The sequence below is a fragment of the Leiobunum rupestre genome, chromosome 7, assembly GCF_980474605.1.
Source record: "Leiobunum rupestre chromosome 7, qqLeiRupe1.1.hap1, whole genome shotgun sequence".
Taxonomy (NCBI): Eukaryota; Metazoa; Arthropoda; class Arachnida; order Opiliones; family Sclerosomatidae; genus Leiobunum; species Leiobunum rupestre.
In genome coordinates, this window is record NC_143390.1 from 51,277,028 (window position 1) to 51,289,269 (window position 12,242).

Below are 12,242 nucleotides of genomic sequence, written 5' to 3' on the forward strand. Positions count from 1 at the left end.
CCCTGGGCTAATTATATTAGGCGCCCTTTTATATATTTTATATAGCATGAGTTTAACAATTAAGGGCCAGACGGCGCCCCTCTGGGGAGACGCCCTAGGGCTTAGCCCTACCTAGCCCAATGGTACAGAGGGGCCTGAGTGGGGAGCTAACTTGTAAACTCAACGCGGAAGGAGTTGTTCCGTTTTTGTATTGTAGTTTAATAATAACCTAATAAAATCCCATTTAAGTCATTTTGGGAGAAATAGCAAGTGGAGAATTGGAAGAGCTGTTTCAGGTGCAATAGGATGAAGCTATATGAAATATTGATAGACTGGAGTTCATTCCAGGATTTCTGCATTTCGTCGAATATTGTTGGCCTGGAAGGGCGTTCCCGCGAGAGGAGCTTGGCACGGTTTCCTAAATGATCACGGAAAAAGCTTTTTGTTTCGAGACTTTGTTTTTGATCCAAGGAACTTTTTGTTTATTAGTAATTGTTTGGGATTGATTTTTCTCTGTCTCTCGGGGTTTGTAGCGAAGCGAACATCGTTGGGAAATTGCAAAGTCAATATTCGCGAAAGTGCTACAGCTGCCAGAGTTCTCAAACCGGGAACGTTGCAATATCCCAGGATATGCCGCGATTCTCCCCTCACTAATATTACAGCGACGAGTTCTTCAAACTTAATGCGAAGAGATTTTCCTGTTTTAGAAAAAAAAAGCATTTGTTTTTCAACAAGATATATTCGCGCAACTGCTACTAAGCTGTAAATTGTATTAATTTCTTCAAATATAGGAATATGAATGAGCAATAATGTTTGTTATTGGAAGGAGTTTGGTATTTAGTTTCAAACTTTAATTATCACTTTGAATGTACCAAAACTCTTGCATTAAACAACGAAAAGTATTTTTAGAAACTTCAACATCAATTTACGAGGAATTTTTGCAATAGGACATCCACATTTTTTTACAATTGACGGTTCTTTTACCATAATTGCACATTTTTGTATTTAAGGGGAACGGCCAAGCTTTTCCAAATATGGCCTTATTTCCGTATCAAAAGATTAACAAGACGTTCAATATACTAACACGTACCTTTTTTTGTCTTGAAAAAATAGCTTTTGGCCCAAAAAGTTGAAACGAAAAATAACGCCAGGTGTTTGGGTTTGAATTTTCGCCGCCATCTTAGGGGCTGCCGCCAGCGCCCCTAACCCCGTATGAGCGATTTGCGAACTATCCTAACTTTTAAAATCGCGCAATTTAGGCTTAGGTCTCTTATAACTGGAACGCGTCGCGCGTGCAAAACAATTTTTTTGCGACTTCAGCAGCGCGCGCTTTTACCTAGTTTTTCTGTCTTACCGACTTCTCATCAGGTGTCGCGGCGGACGCGCGCTTTTCGATTTCGTGAAATGTCTTTATTTTATTAAAAATTAACCACTCAATATTTTTTGATGCGGTTTTCGCCATAAATTTTATTTTTGAATGGGCTATAGGGCTATCTAACTGGTTAAAGCTTGACCGTTCCCCTTTAACTTATTACATAATTTAGAATCGCGAACATTTTGTTTTTAGTTATGTATTACAAGTATCCTTAGGGTCAATTTGAAGAAAATTCATTTGTTTTGGTCTTGTCAACGATATCTCAATCACTCTTAGACCGATTTGCTCGACATTTTGTAGTTTTAGGTGAAATTGAGGGCGTCGAGATATTTGAGCTCGACAATCACCCTATTCTTATATAAATTTGAGAATTGTATAAAAGAACAACGTTATATCTTAACTAAATTCCATACCATTTTTATTCTCAGAAGTATATTGTAAATGTTTATCTTGGCCACCTCAACTTTCCCTGTTACGTTATGAAATTTGACCAAACTCAGAGAAGTTGTATTTGAGCATAATGGCACCAATTAGCCGAAGCACTGCGCACTTTCCTTAATCAAGTATAGTTTTAACTTTTTCGCCTAAAGTTCAAGATTGAATTTTGAGCATTACTAATTCGTTTGGCAATATACTAAGTTTAAAACAAAGCATGATGGTGTATTCGTTGTAACCATATCGTATCAGCGTAAATAAGCGGTTGAACCTCTGACTTGGACCAATACTTGTAGCTGTAACTGTAATAATATTTCATACATTTTAGTAATGTGTAAATTTGAATTGACGAATTTCTGACAATTATGTGCAGAAACGGCTCGATATAGAAGCTGAAATTTGAAAGGATATCTAGATAGGTTTCGAACAAATAACAAATGGGCTACTTCAATTTACCGCGTCCGGTTGCATTTCACATTTCTAATTTAGATTACAGGATAGCGCTATCATTTCAATATCAAACCGGGCTGATAGCGCTAAATGAAATCCAACCAACAGGGGCGCGTTCATATCACTTGAGGCCCCTAAGCGTATAGACCTTCTATAAAATCAGCTTTGAAGTATGAGGGGTGTGAAATTTTGGCCAGATTTTTGACGGATATAATTATTTATCTGGCAAAACTATGCTCGAAAAAAAGTCTATAGAAATTCCTTTAAAAATATAATATGTCTGGCCCACACAAAGACGGAAAATAAAGTTTCCAGTCCCACAAACTTGGTCGATTAGTCTTTGTGAAATGTTTGGTCGGTTCTGCTTGGATTTTATAGAATGGGCTATGGCACCTTGAACTTTACGTTTGGCAACAACCTCGGGACCTCATACAAAATGTTACAACGGTACTTTTTACATCTCCTCCTCGGGATAAATTCGAGCTAGATTGAGCCCTAAAATATCGGAGGCGTAAAAAAGCCCCTGTTACAGGAAGTTGGATACAACTCTCGTACGATAAATGAACTCTAATACACCATTCTCGCACAATTGTTTTTCATACAGATTAAAGAGCGGACGAACTTACGTTACGATAACTATAAATATTAAAACTTTTAGCCATGGTTTATTAGAAATGGTTAAATTTTAAAAGCTTACGATGTGAGGATGTTAAGAAAGGCTATGCTATATTTCCCGAGGGACTAACCAATTCCTTAAATTATGTTCACCGATTACAGCCTATGGTAGTGCTTAATCTGTAATCGCTTTAGTACAGTCAAAACTACGAGGTTGTACACCTATTTCGGATAGTTAACAGCCCCTCGATATTTCCATGTTTTGAGAAATCTGAATGCATTCTGGCTAATACTAATAATTTAACAAAGTTTTTTCTCTAAACTATCGTAATAGTTCACGTGAAAATCCAAGATAGGACTTCTTTTAATAGAACTTCTAAAGGTATTTTATTCTGTATTAGAAACTATACTAATGATCCCTTCTGGATGGTTTCGCCCAGTCTCTAGAATAGCTCGCGGAGTTAGAAAGAGAAACGTGTAGACTGTTGAACTCGGAACTGAAGCGTTGGCCGTCTCTATTTCGGAATCAAGATGTTCGTTTCCCATCGCCTCGTTCCTCATTTAGCGAAGGGGACAGGAGGGGCTCAATGATGCCGCTCTGCCCTACCCTACAAACAGTAACCACTTAAAAGCAAAATCGTACTAAAAGAGATAACCGCCTTTTTCAGATGTTAGTAGATGCGTATCAACTGCCCAAAATAAGAACATTTTTTAAATTTAATTAAAATGTGTTATAGACTACTTCGTGAATCTTGATAATTAATTGAGACAATTTTTTTAACGATTACTACCTTTTTAAGATGTTCTTAAATAATTGGTTTTATTGACTGCCAAAATTGGAAACGGAGATTTCTTGAAATTCAGTTTACGATACATCAAACAAAGTTAATTAAGGAATTACAAAATTAAAATTTCTTCTTTTCAAAGAAAACTCTCAAGATTTAAAATGGTATTTAAATTTACCGAGGTGTATGGTTATTAAGCTATTGTGGTGTTAATTTCTTTAAAAATTTATAAACTTTGCACTTTTTTGGAATTTAGATAAATAAGTGCAGTAGAAATTTGCTTTTTTCTTCGGGTATCCTTTCTTCACCCAAAAATAACTAAAATCTATTTGTTAATATAATATTGTACGGACAGTTACTCCGTGGGGAACCTCGTGGTACTTTGTTCAAACATATATTAGCTCTCGTGGTTTTCGTGTTTCCTCCTTCACCCTAAATTTTCTATAATTCTTATGTAATTAGAAAATTATAGAAAGAAATGGATTTGTACAATTTTTATGAGTGAAATTTTGAGGGATACAAATATATCGACTGTACCCCAGACTGAAATCGGGGGTGTGTAATGTACCCCTTTACCCCCTCTTCCGACGATTATGGCGGTGTTCAATTATCCTTTCAGGTAAAACCACTTAAGAATTAAATATAATGAGTCTTACCACATGTTTCTAATTGTCTCACGTAAGTATATCAGTTCCGTATGTTACATTTTTACTGTTAGCAGTTTCTTGTATTATCTTTCAGCAATTATTTCGAATAACGGGAATTATTATGTACTTATGGTTTTACCTAAGTAAAAGTTATTAAAAATATATTGTTACATTTTCCGATATTCTATATTGCTGGAGTTACGTGGTTGTTTCATCTGGTCAGTCAGACCTACAACAGAAAAGAGCAAAGAAGGCCAATCGGGATAAAACTTCATAAAGCGGGCTGATGAATTGAGGATTTCATTTGCTGGAATCCCTCATTTTCCCACGTCCGGAACAGCCTGAATACCTGGGCCACAATCCCCGCTTCGTGGCCGACTCGAAAGAAGGTCTCGGCAAATGAAAGAGTAATGGTTCCGTTGCAGCCTTCTCGAGCCTCCCCATTTCCCAGGATTATTTTTACTTCCCATCGAGTCCTTTTTACTGCCAGGTGGTTGCTCTTTTTAATCCTTTAAAAAGCCTCTTCAATCACAACTCTATCTCACCATATTTATCATGTATATACTACAAGAGATTAACAACCAGTGAGACAGAAGGGCAATACCCCTACCAAATATATTACTGGGATGGGCAATTATTGAAATTGACCACTACAACGATTTTGTCGGTTTTATTGAGAAAACAAAGTTATTAAAAGTGAACACTTCCTGTCAGTGGCGTAGCTAAGTTCCTATTGCCCGCCCGCGAAACTCGTTTTGAGCCCCTTCTAAGAACGAGGGGCTTACTCTTCAAGGACTCACGCGCGCCACAGACCCCACAGAGTCGTTATTTCCGCCACTGCTCCCGCTAATTTAATGAACTGCGCTACAACTTTAGTTTAGAATTAATATAGGTTTTGTACAGGATTTTTTCTAGAAATTTACTAAACTCTGTACTATTTTTTTTTAAATTATCACTTTAAATCCATCTTAAATTTTCGCTTTCAAAAAAAACATTTGCAGCTCCGCGGGATCCTCCTACTTGACACTAGAGTTTAAGGAGCCCTGACTTTTGCCGGTTCTTATAAGTTCCTACGCCACAGTCGCGTCTCTTTGTGTATAAATGAAGAGATATGAAAATTGTACTCCCAATTTGTTATCTTAATTTATTAAGCATGCACCAACAAAAAGGTTTGTGTTTTACTCATTGATAGTATGCTAAGTAATTAATGGCTTTAAAAGTCGCTTGATGATTTAGGCCTATCTGATTATTATTATTCTTACACTATTTTTAGATGTTTCGAATTCATATACTCTAACTCAAAATATCTTTTGGTCTTCCTTTGTTACTCTCTGTGGTTCGTTAAATAGTTATCATAAGTTTCACGAGTTAAATTTTACTGAAAAACGTTTCTAAAATAATCATTTGAGATTGTGCAGGGAACCAGACGTAGAACCGGCGCTTGATTATTGTTTTTTAAAATGCATATATTTTTTCGCTAGAGCTTCTTATACTCTTGTTTTATACAAAACCTGATCTTAATATTTTAACTGATCTGCCTTTAAATTAAAAATAAAAAATCCGTTAAACAATTATCCTCAACAGATTTTTAAAATAATTTAAAATTCGGATTTTCTAGATAAGAATAAAGTGACTTTTTTAAAAAGCAAAACGTAAAGTTGAGTTTACAAGTTATTTCCTTAATTATTATAGTGGTGTTGGTAACACGGTCAACTGAATTAATGGCATTAAAAGTCGCTAGATGACTTAGCCAGAAAGTTAAGGTGGTGCCTAGGGTATTAGCCTAGCTGATTATTATTATTATTTTTATTTTATATATACGTAACGTTTACTTTTCTGATTTGATATCTCGGATAAGAAACAAATGATAAATTATGTTAAAGAAATCTGCAAATGGTAAAAATTAATCTGAGATAGTTGGAAAATTCTATGAGTTCTAATTTTGGAAACTGTAAACGTAGAAATATTTTGTTGTTCCAATCAAAAACAATAACATTCGCTGTCCGAATATAAAAAGGCAATTTAAGAAAAACATAATTACGCGTTTTGATTGACAACGGCCTTCATTCGGTATCAATTCACCGCGGTTCTATTTGGAGCTTAATTAGGATGAACGGGTATACTTGTTGCGTACTATTGTATAGTCGAATGAGAAACGCTACTGGCAGTGAAGGGTATCGGTTAGGGGTACGCGCGTAAGGTTGAGGAGAAGAGTGCTTTAATGTTGACGTCACAGCGTGGGAAAAACGAAGTCTGTTCTCTGGCGGGCTTATTTCGAACATAACGATTCCTTGAAACGTAACGCAGCCAGCTCCCGGGTATATATAGCTCTGCCTTGGGCCCGTGGCCCGCTTTTTCTGTAGCGAGACTCGCCGCAACTCGTTCATTCTCACGCGGTACTTGTCCGCGAAATCACTCTCGGCTGCGCTGTAAAGGAATACATTCTACATCTTCGCGAGCGATAAGTTTCGTTACAGTCGCGAGCGGAGGTAATTATCCAGTAATCTTTATGACAGGTCGTACGAGGTCGTATTTCGATAACGGACCTCTGAATTGTCAACCGTTTCAACGTGTCAACTTTTAATGCAAAAGTAAGTTGATTTGTCTGTTCAAATGAAATTAGGAAAAATAAGAAAAGCTTTAAAAGAAACTGAAATTGGAAGACAAATTGATGCAAAGCTAAACTAAGAACTTCAAATATCAAAACACTCGGTTAACAATTTAACCCAGTCGCAATACTGTTATACTAGTTTGTATACGAAACAGAGAATCCAGTAGCGGCGCTATGTTTTTTCACAGGTGGGCTAATTATTTTGTGACCCTGAGAATTTTGTGGCCCTTAGCGGGAACCTTAGATTGACCGTATTTCGCAAAAGTGGTGAAATCGAAATAACCCAAAATTTTCCAGGAAGCGAGAAGAGCAAGGTCGTTTTATTGTTGCGGCTCTCGTCACGTTTACCTTGTGACCTTGTATCCGACCTGGAGGGGAAACGCGCATGCCCAGGGTATTTCCCTAAATACCCTTAAGACCCTTTCTTTTCTTTCTATTGTCCATTCAATTTTATCTCAATTTCCGCTCCCTTCCTCCCTTCCCCTATCTGTAGATGGTCTACTATCTTCTTGAGTAAACATATTAATTTTGAAAGATTTTTTTCCAGAAAAACATTTCTTGGCAATAAAGCAAATTTCTAGAGATAAAAAAAATTCATAAATATTTGACCCTTTTAATATAAATGTGGCCCCTCTCAGAAATGCAGGGGGGCTAAAGCCCACTTCAGCCCACCCTTAGCGCCGCTACTGAGAGAAACGTCTTTGCATTGTTATTGAAAAATTGGTTGGAGCCGATTGTAATACACTGATGAACCTTTTTCATGGGCGTTCATACTAAGTTGTTCAACTAGGTTGTTCTATCCTTAATAAACATTTCCTAATTTTTAAAATGGATGTATATAGATTTATCTATAACGGCTAGGGTTGTGCTTTAATTGATAAATATGAAATTAATTCAGGTTTAATGTAAGATCAAACCCCAAAAAAAATTCAGAAACTCGGTGGTGGATTAACTAGAGTTTTGAATTAATAACTAGAGTTGTTAATTTTCAGAAAAAATTAAATGCGAAAAAATTTACGGCAAATCGGAAAAATAAAAAAAATATACATTATTATTATCGATTAGTCTAGAGGTTTAGTTTTAATTTTTGATTAAAAAAATTAGGCGAAAATGACGCGAAAATAAAATTGGCGAACAATATTTCTACGAAGACTTATCAGACTTTTGATATTGGGCTAATCATGAAATGAAAACCTTTTTTCCAGAGAAAAGGCTTCGGTTATTATGCCTATTGGTGACTCCGCCACCACAGAAACGCCGCTAAAAACTAATCATAAGTAATCATTATCAGCTAAGCTATTACCCAAGGCACCACCTTAGGCCTAAGTCATCGAGCGACCTTTAAAGCCATTCATTCAGGTGGCCGGATTACAATGCGTAGGAGGGTGGTGGCAAGCCCTTCATGCCACGCGAGCCAACAGCTCCCTACACTAACTATTACCGTTAACCTCAACAAGTTTTCACGGAGTAAAGAAACCAGCATCTTTGATGAAGCGACTTCGAAGAAAGTTTGTTATTTCTCTTTATGAGTGACCTTCTCTACCTAGCGTTCACCGTTAAATATGAGTGTTTTCCTAACCAGCCATTGGATTTTTCTAACCTTTTGAACATTGCTGTGTAAGAAGTTTGTCCTCGTCTTTAGATCTTTTGCGGCACTTCAAATTGCGGTGTTTTTATCCCGAAAGGTCACTTTCATTTGAGGCTCCGAGTTGAAGGTGACCTTTGAGGGTTTGAATCGCGGGAATCCAAGAACACGGTAGACTCAAAACTCTCGATTTGAAAATGTCACGGAAAATCTGTTGCCCGCATTCTTAAAAACATAAGTGTGTCCACCAACAAAGAGTTCTGTATACTTTTGAAACAGCTTTCACAAATTACTAGAATTCTAGTTGTTCCCAAGTATTTTTCTTCCTCGTGGCATGCGCTAATGGGTCGCAGGTGGTTGTTTAGGCTCGTAGTGTTGCAAAAGAAAGAAACGTAATTAACCTTTCCCCATGAATATTGTTGAGACGATCCACGGTAAAAATATTAATAATAAAATATTAATAATAATAATAATAATCATCATCATCATCTCGGTTAATACTCAATGCACCACCATAGGCCCAAGTCAACTAGCGACTTTTACAACGTAAGGTGGTTTCTTTTCGCTTGTAACGGAATTTCGGAGTAAGGTAAGAAGAGTAACGCTATGACGTCATTTTTATCAGATTTTGTGGTGGCGAATATTTCGAATCGGAATAAAAACGTTTTCCCAAAATGGGTTCTTGTGACCTTTTCAGCGTACCACAATCCGCCATTGTTTTAGCGAGCTTTTCGGCTGCTAGCGACTGCCGTAGACCTCTCGCAAAATAAACAGGATGTATTCCTGTTTATTTTTGCGATCGCGATGTCTCTGCACACCGATTTGGCGCGAAGCTCGCGATTTTCCGAAACCACGCCCCCTTTCTGGTAATTTGGCGAAGAATCGCATTTTTGCGATTCTTAAAAACGTCTCTGCACCGGGCCCTTAGATTGTGGTGAGATGTACGAGTAAGAAGGCTGCCATGAGAGTGGAATGGCCCGTATTCTTTGTGGGAGCACGCCATCTATTTAATTTTTTGTTAATAGATGGCGCACTCCTTCGTGGATTAGAAGCGATTCCACTCTCATGACCCTCTTCTAGTTTGCCTGTTTTCCTTGAGATTACCGGATAGCGCAGAGGCTCTAGTCTCATTTCTATTTCTATATCTATGTTTGGAGGTCGTCAATTTCAGGGATGAATTGATTTTGTTTTAGGGGAAATTGAATATTTTTAGAGCTACCTAAGAATAAAAAATTTATTCTTGCTTTTTTCAGTAAACAAAGAGCCATTTCACACCAACCCGTGAAGTTCATAAAACCCTAAGCAGATTATAAATCACAAGTCGTTAGTCAGTTTAAGATTTTCCCACTAACGGCCGTTAGGTGGGGTGGCGGAGTGGTTAGCACTTTCGCCTCGCAGCAAGAGGACCCGGTTTCGATCCTAGCTTGTGGCACTGGGTGAAAACTCGGAACAACTCCTTCTGCGTTGAGTTTGCAAGTTCTTTCCCCACTGGTTTAAGGGGTTTTCCCTTCCATAAAAACTTGTTGAGGTTAACGGTAATAGTTAGTGTTGGCTCGCGTGGCATGCAGGGCTTACCACCACCCTCCTACGCATTGTAACCCGGCCAACTGAATTAAAGGCTTCAAAAGTGGTGCCTTAGGTATTAGCCTAGCTGATTATTACGCTCAATTTAGATGGCGTGATAAGACACAGTGATTGTGACGAACGGGTTGAGTTTCGTATATCAGAAATTGGCAAGTGCGCTGACCTTCACCCAAATTAAAACATCTTAGCTTTGGACACATTAAAGCTAAAGTTACGATGTTTTAAAACTCAGGGTACGAAATTGCATTATCTATGTTGTTACCGGAGTTTTAAAAAGTCGCAACTTGATAATTCCAGTTTCGAGAAATTCATTCTTAAATTAATTTCATAAATCAGGAATTAAAAAAAAATTGTAACATAATCTAATGCCACAAGAGGAAGCGGCACTTTTTGGGATACGATTTTCTTGACCAAAGCGTATTGAGAGGGGCTGTAAACTATTTCTTCACTTTGAAATCTTCATTGAAGTAAATATATCATTTCAAACAAAAAATATCTAAATATAAAAAACACATTTACAATAAATAAATATATAACAATAATTAAAAATATATTTATTAATGTAAATTTATATGTCATATAATAGTAGTGGGATATATAAAAACATTACCAGTAATTTTTTTTCACCATTTCACGCACCTAATTTCGACAACGTTACGTGGAACGTGTGAACCAAAAACTTCGCTCGCCAACAAAGTTGGGTACTATGTTAGCTCGTGTGAACAGGCATTTAGAGTTACGGTGCTTTTAATTGATTCGTTTTTAAATATAATATGGCTCAATGAACAACATTGGCCATTTGCATCAACGTTATTTTATAACTACCAATTTTAGGGAGTATCTTCGTTTCTTCGACGGTTATTGTCATCCCAATTTTCTCCGTTACGCTCTGAGTTGGTGCCATGCTCACCATCTCAAACTTTATCATGAAGACCGCCTTTAAGGATATATTTTAATGTACCAAGTCAACGCAACAACGGCTGTGTCAATAATAGTGAAAAAGAAAACCTTGCTAAAACCAAGTTAATTAAGTGGGATGGCGGAGTAGTTAGCACTTTCACCTCGCAGCAAGAGGAGCCGGGTTCGAGCGCTGGGTGAAAAACTCTGAGATATTCTTTCCGGTTTCCCCTTTCCATAAAACCTTGTACAGGCTAACGGTAATAGCGGTTGGCTTGCGTGGCATGAAGGGCTTCTACGTATAACCGGCCACCTGAATTAAAGGCATTGAAAGTCGCTAGATATCTTAGGCCGACCGGTATACTCGAGGGGCTAACCACTCTCTGCAAATCTGTACACCTATTACATAAATATGGAAATGAGTGCAGCCTTTGGTAGTGCTAAATCTGTACTCACTTACGTAATCATTTTAGTGCAGTCAAAGCTACAGGCTTGTACACCGATTACGGGGAGTGATCAGCCCCTCGGGTATACTAGCCTAGAAAAACAAAATAACACGTTTAAGTTCAGATGCGGTGTACACACCCGTGATATGGCAGAAAAAAAATCGCACCCATTGTGAACTGCATCGGGCCTATCAATTTACATATTTCAATTTTACACAAGCACGGAATTATCTACTTTCTGATTCTATTAAAATGGTATGTAGAAATTTTGAAAAGCTAATCCAAACTTAAAATTATGAAGACATCAAGATTTCGTATAACAGTGAGCTTCGAAAGTGGGGAAGTTTCGTATTTAATTTTTCTGTCAGACTGGTTTAATAAGTCGAGAGTCCTTCGTGATCAATTTGTATTCAGAGCCGAAAGAGATCGCGTGTAGCCGACAGAGTTTTTATTTTTCCGGCGGGCCATTGTGTTCACCAGCGCGGCGTATTTGATGAGCCCTAAGCCGCAATCAGAGGCGATTTTTACTGCGTTTCGTGAGAACAAAGTCAGTGGCGCGCACCTGCTGCCATCTGATGACGGACGCGCGCGACGTGATAGGCACGCTAGATACGAGTTTGGACGAGTTCGCTCCCGAAACGGCAAAACGTTTATCGATATTCTCCAACGAGGAACAACTTCATTTGAATATTCAGTTCGCTAGAAACAACATTTCTCCAAATTATTGAAACCCTTTTCAGAAAAAAAAACACTAAATTGTTTGATTTATCAAACATTTATGGAATAAATGAACTATTATTTTATAGGCCCTGCAAAAATCGTGTACATAGATG